The sequence below is a fragment of the Macaca thibetana genome, chromosome 6, assembly GCF_024542745.1.
Source record: "Macaca thibetana thibetana isolate TM-01 chromosome 6, ASM2454274v1, whole genome shotgun sequence".
Lineage (NCBI taxonomy): Eukaryota > Metazoa > Chordata > Mammalia > Primates > Cercopithecidae > Macaca > Macaca thibetana.
Window position 1 is genome coordinate 37,306,436 of NC_065583.1, and position 17,036 is coordinate 37,323,471.

The 17,036-nt window shown below is 38.3% G+C and overlaps 1 protein-coding gene and 1 long non-coding RNA gene across 6 annotated transcripts in view; both read right to left on the minus strand.

Annotated features, from left to right (window-relative positions):
• KCTD16 (potassium channel tetramerization domain containing 16) overlaps positions 1–17,036 on the minus strand; it is a 313,427-nt gene that overhangs the window by 79,528 nt on the left and 216,863 nt on the right. The gene's annotated exons all lie outside the window — the stretch shown is intronic.
• Positions 11,476–17,036, minus strand: part of LOC126957268 (uncharacterized) — a 40,484-nt gene continuing 34,923 nt past the window's right edge. For both annotated transcript variants that reach the window (XR_007726705.1, XR_007726706.1), the window contains exon 3: positions 11,476–15,131. This is a non-coding gene — a long non-coding RNA (uncharacterized LOC126957268). The remainder of the gene's footprint in view (positions 15,132–17,036) is intronic.

Here is a 17,036-nt window from a genome sequence, read left to right on the forward strand (position 1 = left end):
TCCTATGCCAGTTGGAATTAAGGAGATGATACACCTCCCCAGATCACCTGTACTCCTAAGAGTTGTCTCACTTCTTTTAGTTATCAATAGTTATCCGTCATTATCAATATCTCTGTTAAAAATTTCATATGATTGGTGCTGTAATTCTTTATAAGGATATTAAAATCAATATATCCCATCCTTGGCAGGAATGTGAAAGTGATGTACAGGTCAGCACAGAAATCAGAGCTGGCACTAACCACTCTATTCAAGGCAGTTTGCCTCTTTGAGCTTCAGCTTCTTTATAAGAAGAGATTCACACTTGATCCTTACCTTGGCCTTCAAGGTCTCATGATATGTCCCTGCCTACCTTTCCAAACTTTGGCCAGCCATTCATTTTGCCCCAATTGCCCTGGCCTTTTCTCTGTTCCCCAATATGTAAATCTTTTGCAAAGGCCAGGGCCTTTGCACTTATTGTTCCCTCTTCCTGTAAATGCTCTTCCTTCAGCTTTTCACGCCACTGACTTCTTCCCCACCAAGTCTCAGCTCAAATACTTCCTCCTTTTTTTTTTTTTTTTTTTTTTTTTGAGACGGAGTCTTGCTCTGTAGCCCGGGCTGGAGTGCAGTGGCCGGATCTCAGCTCACTGCAAGCTCCGCCTCCCGGGTTTAGGCCATTCTCCTGCCTCAGCCTCCCAAGTAGCTGGGACTACAGGCGCCCGCCACCTCGCCCGGCTAGTTTTTTGTATTTTTAGTAGAGACGGGGTTTCACGGTGTTAGCCAGGATGGTCTCGATCTCCTGACCTCGTGATCCGCCCGTCTCGGCCTCCCAAAGTGCTGGGATTACAGGCTTGAGCCACCGCGCCCGGCCACTTCCTCCTTAAAGATCTCTTTTCTGATCGCCCCATCTGAATTTGCCAACCAGTTCTTATCGTCTGTTCTCATTTTGTTTGCTTCATTGCATTTATAAATATCTAATATTTTCTTGATATTTATTTACATATTGCTTGCCTCCTATTAGACTGTGAGATCCATGTAGGTAGAGACCTTATCTGCCTCATTCAACATTGAATTCTCAGCATGTAAAACAATGCCTGGCACACAGATGGTGTTGAAGGAGTAATTTCTAAGGTCCCTTCCACATGAAATGTTCTATATCATGTCATAATCGACTGCTACTCATATTCCACACCCCTAATTCCCTGAAACACTATGACCAATAGCAACACTAAATAAATGTTGATGTGCTGCATGAGGGTTCATCTGGTGTGAGGGTCCCTGCAGCTGTGCTCTGGGCAAGAGATTCTGATGCAAGTTCTATGCTTTGGAACTCTGCCTGACTGGCTGCCAGAGAGATAGCTAACCACTTCCTTCCTCCCTCTCAGGCTCTGGATTCCTCCCTTGTTCCAAACTGGTAGAGATATCATACCTACGAGGGTTAAGAGTCAAATGTATGTGAGCATTTCTTAGGGAAGCCTCTTCATTGCTCTCCCTTCTTCCCTGCAAGGTACTTCCTCTGTCCAGCAGGCACCTATCCCCACAAGAACTATATCCTACCTTCCCCTGTTTGAAACAGAGCTGAAAGAAATATCTTTTATTATAAACCAAGGATTAATTTGTATCATACAAAAATAATCAATATATTTAGGAAGTAAACCCATTGAAAGTAAAGAGACACTGAGACTACCACCATGTCTACTTTGTGACTGTAGCCTTTGAAATGGGAAAATGGGAGCATAACTTAAAGAAAATTCTGAAACAATTGAGGATTTAAATTCAAATTTGTGTATTATCAAAAAAAGAAGTTCTAGCATTGCAAATTCCTTAATTTCCTTCTCTACTATCAGAGATAGAATCAATCTTAGATCTTTGCTCACATCAAGCTCTAGAAAATTCAAACAGGCAGAACTGCTTTGGTTCCAGAAGGTCAGAGGATGAGAAAATGAGATGAGTGTAAGAATATCATAATTTTTGCTATATTCATGAGCAACTTACTTTTATGTATAAAATTGTTTGTTCATCTTCTATCAATCAGACTAGTGAAGATTACAATAAATGTATTTCATGGACTAGACTAGCTATCAATGAAATATATTTTAACATTTTAATCAGATTCTTAGAATGAAGAAAGTATATTTTTTCATTACTATTCAAATGGTTGCAATTCAAAAAATGTACTTGTGATTCATATGGCGGCCAAAAAAAAGTAAAACACAACCACTTTGCTAATGGGAAACTGATTCTATTTCTAAATAAGCAGTAACAACAAATTACAAAACTGAAAGAAGCCTAATCACTATTATTTTTTTCAAGTAATGTTCTGGTTTTGCACTAACCCTAGATTCTACACACAAAAAATATTGGAAGAAAAACAAAATGTTAGTTAATGGTAGGCTACTTACACTCAGGGAATAGAGGAGATAGCAGTGACCTAGATAACTTGTGAGCAAAACAAAATTTTATGTGAATTATCTTACGTTAGGTAACCTGGATAAGATAATACATCTGTGCCACGTATGCTCCTAAGGTTCAATATGCACAATTTCAGTTTTGCTTTAATCTTCAGATTCCTTCTAGTACCAAGAGTCACGCTTCACACATAGTAGGAGTTCAGTCAACATTTGCTTCAAGAGAATACAAATCAGTGTATTGCTCCTCTGTATTAGCAAACATGCTGCCGTTTCGCTCTGGTACTTAGAGATTTGCCTTGGAGATTTTAATTCACAGGAACCAATTGAGAATCCCATATTTAACCTTCAGCAAAGGTGTTAAAAGTCATGGTATATAAGATGTAAATGCAAGGAAGTACCAAAATATAACAACAAAAAGCACAGTGGTTTACATTGCAGAACTTTTCTAAATCCTGAAGAAATAAAAATATTCAGAAAAAAATATTATAAATACACAGTAAAAACAGGAAAGTCTGTACCAGAGTCTCCCTTTGGGGTAAATTTATATGAGAGAGAGAAAGAGAGAGAATAATATATTCAAAGGTATTTATATTAGGTTATTTGTATAACTATTCTAACGTTTTTATAGAAGGAAGCATTTTCACATGTAGCCAAGCTTCAAAACTTGTGAATAAATTTTAAAAACAACTTGAGGATATAAGATAACTAATATTTCTAGAGCTCATGCTGGAGGGACTTAATGGGGAATTAGCAATGAAGTAAAGAAAATTCTCACTTTCGCTTAACAATCTGCCTGTACTCTAACTATGTAAATTAGCATAAGCTCATAATCATGTTGGCTTAAAATAAATCATACTGGACATAAACATAATAAGATTGAGGAAAACTAGGATTTAATAAAAACGTTAGTATGTGTGTATAATAATAACAGATGCAAGCAGCTCTTCTCTTTACTACCAGATATGTTACCACCATTTTACTGGTAAATATGATAAATAGTAGTGAACATGTTACTGAATATTTTTAAAAACTATAAATTAGAAAAGTACCTAGTCACTACTAGAAAATCAAAAGCCAAGCAAGGCATCATTAATAGGTTTTGCTGTGGGATTTCCATTTCTGGCAAGGCAGGAACTTCACCATATAGTCCATTAAGTTGGGGTATTAAAAACACAAAATAATCCAACCCATGCCCTCATGGTTCAGCTATTTTGACTACTTGTTCATCAAACCAGCTTATCTACATGGGGACGCAAACAGCTGCTACAGCAAGGTCTGGGTACTGAAGACTTCACCTGACATGTTCTATCCCACATAGTCATTTTATTTTATTTTTTTGGATCATCTCCAGGGGAATCTGAGACATGTTCTTCTCACTAGCATCGGAGATAAATTCTTTTCATGGACCATTAGCCTGTGTCTCCATCCAAGATAATACAGTACAATTACTTCCTTAAAGTGAATTCAGCAATTCTAAAACAATACATAAATAATAAACAAGGAACTTGACTGGAGGATGCCACAAGTCGGTTTATATCCCGGGGACTGGAAAGCAGACTGATTTTTCTATGAGACATTAGAGCATTGATAAGCATGAGACTTATTTTGAGCCTGTTTTAAGGAAACAGAGCAATGCTTGGGTGTTTTGATTTGCAATGTTACATTTTAGGTTTGATCAGAGGCCTGATGTGGACATGAGAGGTGATTAAAATGTATTATGTGAATATGTCACCTGTAGCGCTTAGAAAGCTTCTGTGCTTATCTCTTTAAATGGAGCCTCTGACCCATAATTATGATCTAAGTAGGAAAAATATCAGCTAAATTTTAATTTAGTCCACCAATAGTTTTCCCACATCTCCCCCAAATCAAGGGCCAGGAATATGTTCTGAGTTTTACTGAACTATATAAACGCAAATGTCCTTGAATGTAAATCCTGAGTTTTGACCTAAGGCAAAATGGGGTTAACGGAACAAAATTTTGTTTTCAAAATGGGTGGCAAAGATCAGTGATGACTCTTGGACACGGACTCCTCACTTACATCAAAAGGATAAAGATGTTAAGGGCTGGAAAGTAATGAGAGAATTGGCCACCTCTTCTCCTTAAATGTAAGGGAGGGACAGAAGTGCTCTTCAAGGAGAACACCTAGAGAGCCTAATAAATCCCTGCAGTTGGGATTTGACAGGCAAAGTGGGAGAAAATGGGTCTGATTTCCATTTTCTCCCTCCCCACTATGTCATCCACCCCCAAAATCTAGAACAGGGTTTGCAATTTTTTTCTGCAAAGAGATGGATAATAAATATCTTAGGTTTTGCAATTCATATAGTCTCTTGCACATTGTAGTGCAAAAGTAACCATAGACTATACATAAACTAACAGATATGACTGTGTTCCAATGAAACTACTTATAAAAACGAAAGCAGACCAGAGTCGGCCCATGGGCCAACACCTGATGTAGAGGCTGACAGACATCCTGAGCAGCAGAGCAGAGTGGCTGCTGCATTGCCATCAGTTTACTGGACCACAGCTGTCAGGCAAAGATGCTTGAGGGCCTCCCATGGTCCAGATCAGGACCATGGTAGGAAGAGACAGCCTGTCTGAAACTGCTTGAATTCTCCCCAAAAGGACTACCTGGGAGGACAATAGAACTCTAACGGGGGATTATTATGGAGAGAATTGGTGAAACATGCGGCTGTAAGCAGGAAGTGCTAGTGCTGGATAGGTAGGCTGTGAGTAAGGAAGAATAGAGAAGACTACTACAGGTTCCTGCAGGCAGCTGACCCAGCTGCGATTGGAGAGAAGACCAAACAACTATGCTGAGACCTATTTGCCCTTAATGTATCCATAAGAACTTTATTGCAGCAAAATGCCCAGAGAAGGCCTCCAGGAGTTCTCCATGAAAGGCAGGCAAGACCTCTTTTCAGTGGATACATTTTATAAGAAGCTTGGAAAACAAAAATAAAGTTGCATTTTGATTGCATTACATAAGTTGTTTAGTTCAGTATATCAGACACAGACATATCGCCTCCCCGTGCTTATCTGTGAAAAAAGAAATTGATAACTGAAACAACTATCTGGGTTACTAACCCAAGTAAAAAACACTCCTTGATTGCACCAATTCTCCAATTTCTGCCGTAGTCCTTAAGTGGGTCTCAAACTCTAGCAAGCATCAACATCACCTGGAGGGCTTCTAAAATAATATAAATTGCTGATCCCCACTCTCAGAGTTTCTGATTCAGTTGGACTGAGGTGGGTCTAACAATTTGCATTTCTAACAGGTTCCCAGGTGATATTAATGCTGCTGATCCAGGACCAGGCTTTGAGAACCACTGGGTTAAGGAACACTGGTTTCCAGCTATAACTCGTCATCTCATCAAGAATATGACCTTCTAGTGTTAGTTGGTGTACTGAATCATTCTCACACTGCTACAAAGAATGGCCAAAGACTGGGTAATTTATAAAGGAAAGAGGTTTAACTGATTCACAGTTCTGCATGGCTAGAGAGGCCTCAGGAAACTTATAATCATGGCAGAAGGCGAAGGAAAAGCAAGGACCTTCTTCACATGGCGGCAGGAGAGAGAAGAGCAAGCCGGCAAAATGCCAGATGCTTACAAAACCATCAGATCTCATGAGGACTCACTCACCATCACAAGAACAGCATGAGGGAACCTACCCCCATGATCCATTCACATCCCACTTGGTCCCTCCCTCGACATGTGGGGATTATGGGGATTACAGTTCAAGATGAGATTTGGGTGGGGACATAGCCAAACCATATTAGTTGGGCATATATCAATACTTTAATTTGTATGCTCGTATGGGTCATTAGTCATGTCCAGTTAAGTTTTCAGATAAAAAATATGGCAACACAATGATTCATTTGTGTTGCCAGTACACTTATCTCTTCTTATATCATAGGCAAATTTTCTCAAGAAACTTGGACTTTCTGGCCTTTTTTTTACTTTGCTAATGTATGACATGAAGGTACTTTCCTGTCAATATCAAGCATTTCACATAATATCACCAATCTATCCAATGCAAAAAAAAAAAAGTATATTGAAAAGAGTTTACTGACATATTGTCTGACATTGTCATGATCCATGAGTGGCAGAAAATAGACACCCAGTGAGTAGGCAGATTTCCATCTGGCAAGAAGATGGCTGTAATGAGTACCAATGTGAAATGACAGATAGTAATAGAAACTAGAAAGTCTATGGGAAAATTAGCTTTCCTTGTTTCACATCTGCACGACAGGGGGAGCTGCCAATCACCATCTCCAGAGAGAGAGAGGTTTATTTGGGTTCCTGACCATGTGCGAAGCCATGTTCTCCTAAGTTAAAAAAAAGAAAAAGAAAAAGAAAAAACAGCATGAAAAAAATAATAAAATTCAGCCTGTTAGAGAGCTTTAAACAAATGTGGAGCTGCGAAACAAGCTGTCACAAATTGGCACAGAGAATGCAGAAAATCAATGTGAAATGAAAGCTGCCTCTTCTAACAAAATAAAGCTGGCAATTAACTCTTCCCATTCATCCTGCAACCTACAAGTCATTGAAACTCCACAATGCAGATTGTCAGGGAATAGGTCAATGCTTTTAATGTATAGCCTAGTCTCTCCTATAGCATGGGTAAGTGGGTAAGAAATAGGCATGCAGGTGGCAGAGAAGAGCCAACTTGGCTTTCTTAAGTACATATATGGTGTGTGTATACATACATTCACCATATATAAATATATATACACACACACACACACATACACATATGTATATATACATACACACACACATTGTATTACCACATAAAACTAAGGACAGATATTTGAGTGCCCCAAATTATTGTTGCCCAGGGGTTGAGTAGGAATGACACAGGGATAGAAAGTCACCTGACCAGAGTCTTAATAATATTCCCATAGAGAAACACACAGATTTACCCCCACTTTAAAAAACAAGTTAGAAACTAAAACATTTCAAACTTCTCCTATGTTTAGCTTGTTAACTCTCTCTCTTCATTGAATGACATATAAATAATAATGAGTAAAGAAGGTAACTAAAAGAATTATGAAAGTTCCAAAAAAGTCTTTCTAGAAAGACCAGGATATTGATATTTCACTAACTAACAAGATTATTGCTCTGAATCAAGATGTAGAGGCAACAATGGCGAGCTGTAATTCTACCAACAGAATTCAGAAGTGCTAAGTGCTATAAAAAGGGTTATAAATGGCTAAAAATTGTAGTATCATTCATCATAGTATTGTTATAGTATCCTCATATGTGTAAAAATGGAGAGTTTATTTTTAAATTAATTATGATGCCCATATATGAGCACAGTATCAATTAACATAATTTATACTCTGCAGTAACAAACAACCTCAAAATTTGAGTGGTCAGCACACAACAAAGGTGTGCTCCCTTCTTATGCCATATCCATTGCTGCCCAGCAGAAGAACCATTCATCATAGCCACTCAGGGGCCTGTGCTGATGGAGGCTTCACATGTGTATGTGTTTCCATGCACATCAAGAGAGAAGCTAGGGAACACAGCAAATTGCTCATTTGTTCTTAAATGTTCTGTCCAGAAGTAATACAAGTTATTTCTCTCAGTTTCATTGACCAAAGTCAGTTTTGAAAGGTTCATGCCTACCCTTAAAAGGAGCTGAGGGATGAAATCCTACAGTGCCCCCGGAAAAAGGAGAGCTAGAGATACGTGCTAAACAGTAGCAAGGCCGACCACAGTCATCCACATTTCTTGCCTGGATGACTGCAATAACCTCTTAGCTGGTCTACCTGTTTCCACATAGGTCCACCTCTCATCTGGTTACACAGCATCCAGAAAGCATAAGGTTTTTTCCTTTTTAACACAAATCTAGTGGTCATAGTGGTCTCATGCTTCCATACACTTCAATGACTTTGCATTTAGCTTATAATCAGATTGAGCATCTTAAATGAGGCTCACAATGTAACTGCTGCCTACCCGTGTGCCCTCAGATCCTTCTACCCACTATTTGAGCTGCTCAAAGCACTTGCACTACTCACCTTGCTCATAGCCACATTAGCCCCCTTTATGTTTCCTGAATTCTTGGGGCTTTTTCCATGTGCTGTTCCCCCTGCATTGCTTCCGATTCCCGACCTGGCTTGCTGGCTTACCACTGCTCATTTCGCAACATTCTGTTTTCACTAACTCTGTATCTCTCTCCCACACCTTTTGTTTCCTTCATGGTAACTATTATAACATACATTTAATATAATATAACTATTATAACATACATTTAATTATACATTTATAATTACATAGTCATTAGGCTTACCTAATACCTTTCTCCCTCTGTAAATTCACCAAGAGAAGAAATAATGTGTTTTTTTTTTCCCACCATCTATACATTTACACATTGCACTTAGCACACAACTTTTCATTGGGTAGGCACTCAACAATCACACAGATAAGTAAATTCAACACAATTCTACCATTAATGTCTAATAAAGATCATCAGATCAGTTAACATTTGTGTAGCAGAAAGCAGCTGATCTGGTATTTAAACATAAAATTCAAATGTTAGCATTAAACATGTCTTTATGCCTTTGTTTACACTTCACAGTTTATAAAGAATATCCTCATCCATTATGGCAAATGGTCCTTCAAATTCACTGTAGGTAGGTCAGGGTATAGAGTTACCATTTTATAAGGAGAAAATGGAAGCCGAGAGAAGTGAAGAGACTTGACCAATATTGCAGTGCTGGTAAGGGGAAAAGCTGGAAGGTGAATTAGAGACTCCTGACTGTACATCTGTTTCTCATTCCACAAACCATCCTGTCTCTTGATTCAGGAAGGTCAGCCCTGGAAGTATTCATGTGGGGACAGTGTTAATGAAAGGAAAATTATTAATATAACACCTGGGCCAGATTCTGAATAGATATGCAGAGGATGACCTTCAGTCTCACTATTCATTTCAGAATCTCTGCCCAAAGGAATTGATCGGGCAAAAGAAGAACCTCATCAAGGTTCAGATTTATAAATATATCGCTTCCACATATCTCTAAGGACCTCGAAATCTGTACCATTAGTTCATGCCAAAGCACATTTTTCAGAAGCCTTTTTGCAATACCTGTGGTGCTTGGTAGGGGTTACATATTAAGCTATGAACACATTTATTCAAGAAATATATTTTGAGCCACCTACTGTATGTGGAACACTGTGCATGATGCAATATGCCAAGTTAGCTAGGAATGGAGTCAGGAAGCACCTGATTATAGTGGGGCACAAGGTAGCTCTGAGTGCCATGGGAAAGGATGGAGGGGGAAAATGAGTAGCAATTGGGTGGGGGGGCAGTAGGTTCTCATAAAGTCACCAACCATCATGGAACAAAAGGAGTTAAGAACACAGAAGACAAATAGCACAATCATGCCCTAGATGTGACTAATCAACTCAATCTTGCTTTGAATAAAGCACTTCTCGGCAGCCATAAAAAAGAGAATGAGTTTGTGTCCTTTGCAGGAACATGGATGAAGCTGGAAACCATCATTCTCAGCAAACTAACACAGAAATAGAAAACAAAACACCCCATGTTCTCACTCATAAGTGGGAGTTGAACAATGAGAACACATGGGCACAGGAAGGGGAACATCACATACCGGGGCCTGTCAGGGGTGGGGGGCAAGGGGAGGGATAGCATTAGGACAAATACCTACTGTAAATGATGGGTTGATGGGTGCAGCAAACCACCATGGCACATGTATACCTATGTAACAAACCTGCATGTTCTGCACATGTATCCCAGAACTTAAAGTATAATAATAATAAAAAATTGTTTTAAACACTTCTTATAGCCGGGTTGAGTTCTTCTCCTGAACAGCTCAGTTTAATGACTGAATTTCAGCAACTGTAAAAACAGCCTGACTCCCCAGCTCCCCAACCCCACAACCTTCCCACAGTTGTGAGCTAGACTCTCATCTTTCCCTCTCTTCTGAGATCCAATTCCAGCCTTCCTCTCTTTCCTTCAAACACATCACTATTTCCAGTTCCTGCCACAAGGTGCCCCCTGTGCACACTTCTCCTTGTTTTCAAACGGATTTAAAATCAGTGTTATGTAGGAGTGAACTAGAAACAAGGAAATCTGCCTGGCTGGGCAGACAGCCATGATAAATTATCACATATAGAAAAGGGTACTAAATGGTTCTATTGGCTCTAATTCCGTTCACATCCACATAAAAGAGCTGCATAAAATATTAAATGTGTGTAGCCACTTGCTTCAGAGATGAATGATAAAGACTCATTAGTTTTGATAAAAGAAGTTTTTGAAATATGAGATTGAGTAATGAATATCCTCAAGAGCTGCCATAGAGATAGCAAACATTCAGAGAGAGTCTACATGCTGGAATCCAATTTTAATTAGGTCATTGCTCCCGTGATAACCAAGACCTTCAGAAGAAAGAGAAACTAACTTTTCTTTTTCCCAAACAGGGAAAGGGTCAAATCAGTTCTGAACCTAAAACATTTGTGCTCAACAGAAAGGGCAGCTTGACACAATCAAGAGAATGTTTATCAGCATGCTTGTGCATCACATTCTATCCATACTTCTTATGATTCTTCTTGCCGTTCCTTACATCAGCTGTCCCTCAACTCTTTTGGCATGAGGGACTGGTTTCATGGAAGGCAATTTTCCACAGATGGGCCAGGTGGGTATGGTTTTAGCATGATTTGCATTTATTGCACACTTTATTTCTATTATTACTACATTGCATTATATAAAGAAATAATTATACAACTCACCAAAATTTAGAATCAATTGGAGCCCTAAACTTGCTTTTCTGCAACTAGACAGTCCCATCTGAGGTTGATAGGAGACAGTGACAGATCATCAGGCCTTAAGTTCTCATAAGGAGCATGGAACCCAGATCCCTTGCATGCTCAGTTCACAATAGGGTTCCAGCTTCCATGAGAACCTAATGTTGCTGCTGATCTGAAAAGAGGTGGAGATGCAAGTGATGGGGAGCAGCTATAAATACAGATGAAACTTCACTTGCTCATCTGCCACTCACCTCCTGCTGTGTGGCCCAGTTCCTCATAGGCCACAAACTGCTACTGGTCTGTGACCTGGGGGTTGGGGACCCCTGCCCTACATGATGATTTCTACCTTCAGCAACAATTTATTTCTAATGACTTGCTCACATAGCAGAGATGTCCATCTACCCTGGGACCCACTTCATCTCTTGCAGTAGGCAACCATACAGGGAGCTTGTCTGATGGGAAGGAGAGAAGGATGCTACCCTCAGATGAAGCCAAATTTCTGTGGCTCTCAAAGAGGTCCTCTATGACCATCCTTTATAAAACACCCACATAATCCTTTCTTCCCCATCACCCTTAATTACTTTTATTTTTATCTATGGCATTTACTACCTCTCAGATATTCATATACACACACATATTAAGTCATATATATGTACATATATTTTAACTATTTTATCTATCAAAATGAGTTCCATGAGAACAGTCTTTGTTTGTTCACTGATGTATTCTCTGTGTCTCGAGTAGTGTGTCTCAATATTGTAGGTGTTTGATTCATTGAATGGATATAGAATACATATTTTTCCCCATGTTGCTACCTGTCAGCATGGCTGAGACAAAAAGTAACAGGGCTTAATCATATTGCCTAAAAACAACTTCTTTCTACCCCAAATCATAAAGGCTGAAAATGTGAGCTGAGACCTTCTTATGGTTTGCATAGGCAGCCAAGACTGCATAAATTACATTTCTAGGGTTAAAATGTAGCTTTGCTTCTGTATTGATTGATTCATATCCCATGGTATCCAACTCTCAAATAAGCTTAAATTGAAGATAAAAGTTCATGAACAATGTTACATCCAAGACAATACTAAGAGTTAATTAATAAAGGAAAACGTAAAGATTGGTAATAAAAGAAAAGCAATATAAAGTTCATTTATTTAAAAACTTGCTCTAAAATTGAACTCTGGTTTATTTTTTTCTGATTAATAATAAATAATTGGTTCTATATAATATTTGTCCCTTAAAAAGTGAAAAAATTAATGAAACCAGTAGAAATGCTAGCTCTGCTTCTTACTAGAGTTGTGTCCTTAGGCAAATTACTAAATAGCTCTGACACCAGACCTTGTGATTAGTTAAAAAGGGGGAAGGGGCTTTAAAAAACTCTTCAGTGATAGGGTTGTTGCTAAGCTCCCCTTATAGGCTGGACGGTACAGCTGTGTCCACCTGGCAGCAAAGCTCCTGCTGGGTCATTTTCTAAGTGGCAAAGAAACTCATTTTGAAAGCTACACCTACAAAGTCATTCATGTAAGTGACAGAAATTCTCACACTCCTGAGTTCTTTAATCCCTCAGGTCTCAACAGAGACCTCCATGCCTAGCCTGGGGCTTATGCACAACTCCAACACTTAAAGGTTGGTTGATTTCTTTTCCAGGAAAGCAAATGAGTGCCTGATTCTTTCTTTATGCTTTGAGTAAGTTGAGAAGCATCATTACTCCTGACAATGGAAAATTATTACCCTTGGATATTAGTTCTAGTGTGGAGGAAGGAACTCAGGCTTAGGTTCAGAAAACCAGAGCTTGAACTTTGACTTCACTATTAAATATATGACCTAGAATGACTTATTTTTTCTCAATAAAGGAGCTCCTTCATCTATAAAATGGAGATAACAAAAATGCCACCATCATGAGGTTGTGAGAAAATGATAAGGACACTATACATGAAAGTGCTTTGGGTCGGGCACAGTGGCTCATGCCTGTAATCCCAACACTTTGGGAGTCTGAGGCAGAAGATCATTTGAGCCCAGGAGTTCAAGAGCAGCCTGGGCAAGAAAGTGAGACTCTGTCTCTCAAAAAAAAAAAAAAAAATTAAATTAGCCTGGTGAGGTGGCGCATGCCTGTAGTCCCAGCTACTTGGGAAGCTACAGTGGGAGGATCTCTTGAGCCTGGGAGACTGAGGCTGCAGTGAGCCATGAACCAGCCACTGCACTGTACCCCAACAGAGGGGGATTGTGTCTCAAAAAAAAGTACTTTGTAATTGGTAAAGGGCTCTACAGTTGTAAGCTATTTTAGTTGGGTGAGCCTGGAGTTGTCTTTTGCAACAACAATAATACCACTTTAAAGCTTACCTAGTACTCTCATGTGCATTAACTCATTCAGACTGATGGAGCCTAAGTTGTTATGGTTAGTTCTGAGTCTTTGAGGAATGGCTATTTTTGTTTTGTTTTGTTTGTTTTTGTTTTACCAAATAAACCATCTAAGCACTTTGGAATGTGTCGAATTTCATTCTTTTTTTTCTTCATCTACACACATTAACTAAGCATCTCTTATAAGCAGTGCATGAAGCTAAGAAATTCAGGGAATATAAAAAGATGGAAGTATGTTCCCTGTCATTGCAGACACACATATTTTTTCACTTAGTAAATATGTATTGAGTATTTACAATGGATTGCACAGTCATGACCATGTACAGAGTCTAAAGCAGGAACTGTACAAATGAGAGAAAGAGAGAACGAATGTGACCATAGTACCACAGTACTATCCACAATACTACCCACAGAGTGGTCAATAGCTACCTAAAAAATATACCAGTCTTAAATGACTAATCGTTAGTATTTTGACAATGCCTAGAAATCTCAAGAAACTCTTCTTGCTACAAACTTTATAAAGTATTTGAGGTCCCCTGGAATTGGTTACTGTGCAACTGGGATGCTTTAGTGATGGAGCTGCCATTCAGAAGGCATGAGGTACACACCCTGGCTATACTCAGTTCACCACAGAGAGGGCCCTTTCCAATCAACTGAGAGGGAAAGTCGATAGTTATTGAGCTCTGTAGAAAAGAAGAGATTAAAGATTATTTGCCTTGCTCTTAACTGAGTTTTTCCACCAATCTAGTACACGTTATCTGTTTTATCATATCCTGTCTTTACACAGTTCTGGAAATACTGTCTCTGAGTGACAACAAGCTTACATGAAAAACATAAGAACAATATTTTAAATCCTAAACAGTGGTTACTAGGTAGCTCAGCCTCACTCTCTATCATGAATATTTTTAATGAAGAGTAGATAGCATGTGAAACTTTTTAAAGACAATCTTGATGCCTTTTAAAAATAGATGTTAATATTAGGCCCTACTAGGCCAAAAAGGAAGCGGTAGATACCAATTTGGGGGGAACCACTTCTTTTTTTAAGGGATCACCTCTCCTCCCCACAACACACACATACTCTTAAATGATTTGAGCGGGCCCAACATATCTGTGCAGCATGAGCCCTACTTACAAAGCAGTTTATTAGTCCAGAGGCAGACATATATATTTTTGCAAATGTGGGATTGGAACCAAGAGTTGATTCAATCTTTCTGGATGGCTGGACAAGTAATACATGAACTTGGAAGCTTATAGTGGCCATATTTTCTATTGTGAGAATGGGAAGCAAAGAAAATTGTCCTATAGTAATGGAGTGGCAATGAAGCAGATGTCTGGGGAAAAATATTTAATATGAAAAAGAAATATGGTCCATATTTGGTCCATTCCACCCACTGTCAATGAAGAAGTCACTCAGAAGAAGTAGAAGTGGATGTGAAGGACATGAAAAATAAATCCCCATGGCTTGGTCCCAGGCATGTTACTGAAGACTATTTAAAATTAAATATAAAAATACAAGTAATAAATACATATGTCATGTTCTTGGTTATATTTTTATTATCTATGATTTGTGGACATTATGCAGCAATGCTATCTTCACTGAAGTCACCAGCATCTACAAGTAAACAAAAATAATTTTTTCTGAATTTTTGTGCCTTGTATTTTATTGAGAGGTTATAGCCTGAATGGAAATTTTCCTTTAGTGACAGCTATAATAGAAGAAAATAGTTTTTGCTCATATATTATTATCTTACAATGAACTGTGAAGGAAATTATAATTTATGACTTTGCTGATTGTTTATTCCAGCTGCAGACATCATCCCCTTTAGCCAAAACACAGGCCATAATGTCCCACTTATCTGAATGTCAGACTTCCAACAGTGAGTCCAAAAGGGAACGAGCTTCTAAACACGCAAAATAAATATCACAAAACGTATGCACTTCATTACCTGAAAGGGATCATCCCACAGATTATATTGACTCTTCCTTACCTGTTATTTTATACTCTCAATTACCTACTTATCCATCCTAAAACTTTAAAGAATAGCCAAGTGACCATCATTAGGAAACAAAAGCTAGAAGCCAGAAACAGACCCTAAAAATTGTCCAATATTATCACAAAAGTTCATTTGTTTTGTAGCATTTGGTCTCTACATTAAAGAAATAATACTGCAAACAGGAATGATGAATACAGAATTATAGAATATTTGTAAAATTTATCCTGAGTCATCAGAAAGAGGTTAAATTATGTTTACTATATTTTGTTTTAAAATGGTAGCAAAATAGGTAATGTACTTTGGAAGATGTATATCCCAAATAAAATTTTACATTAAAGTTACTTAGAAAAATATATTTATTTTGAAAACTTCATTGTGGGGTATTAGTATATTTCCACAGCAATACCAATAGTGTTGCCGTTTTGGTCAGATGTCTGATGAAGACAACAGAGAAAGGATTTAAAACATAGAATGACCAAGCTCCTTCCTCACTTCTTCCTCAGCCTCCAGTTCTATCCCCTTACCAGCTTTTCAAAGCTACAAGGGTGCCAAAGGAGTGCCTGGACTTTGCCTATCCATTACAAGGAAATGATCGCAACCCATTTTGCAAAGGTTTGGATACACGTAGAAATGCTCCATCACTTGCTACCTGATCTTCATGAGAGGAGAGCATAAAATGTATCAACTCACCATCTTAAATCCTCTCCCCTTTCAATGACTCCCACTCATCTTGAAAATTAAATTCAGCTTTTCCCTGGGAAAAAAGTGCTATTTATTCTGTTTCACAAAGACTAATATTTCACGGAGGGAAATCATCTATTTGTAAGTGTCAATTCATAGCTGCCACATTTACTGTTTTGGTTTTTCTGATCAAAAAGGTGTCTACAACTCACCATTTTTAATGAATATATTTTTACATATTTTTTATAATAATGGTTTTTAACTAAGTGTTTCAAACCCATCAGAAATGACTGCTAAGCCTCAGTCAGACTCAGATGGTCATGAAGGCAAAGGACATAACTGAAACCAAATAAAGGATGAGCAAGATAAGCCTATGGCTGGTCACGAAAATGCATTTTAAAATTTCCAATGTATGACTCTCATTCAGCTCTATAATGAAAAACTACCAGTCACCATTTGCTTTGGAAACACTAATCCTAGTGCTTCATGGGCTATTGTAAAGGAAAAAAAATCTCCTGAGAAAATATTGCAGTTTTAGGAAAGCAATGTTTTCAGCCGCTATAATCATTCTAATTACTTTAAAATGTTTCTTTTTTTTTTTTTTTCCTTCACCCTCTAGGGCCTTTTTGCCTTCAAATCAGCTACAGAAACAAAGCAATTTAGCACAGTAAAAAGCTTATTAACATATGATGCAGTTCAGTGGCATGAGAAAATACTAGGGAGAAAACAAGAGATCCCTCTCGTGAAAAAGGTAGATCTGAATATTTCAAATCAAAAAAGCTGAGCCGGGGAGTGAATAACTCAACAAAATGTGAAAAGAAAGGTCAAAATGGCAGCTCTGA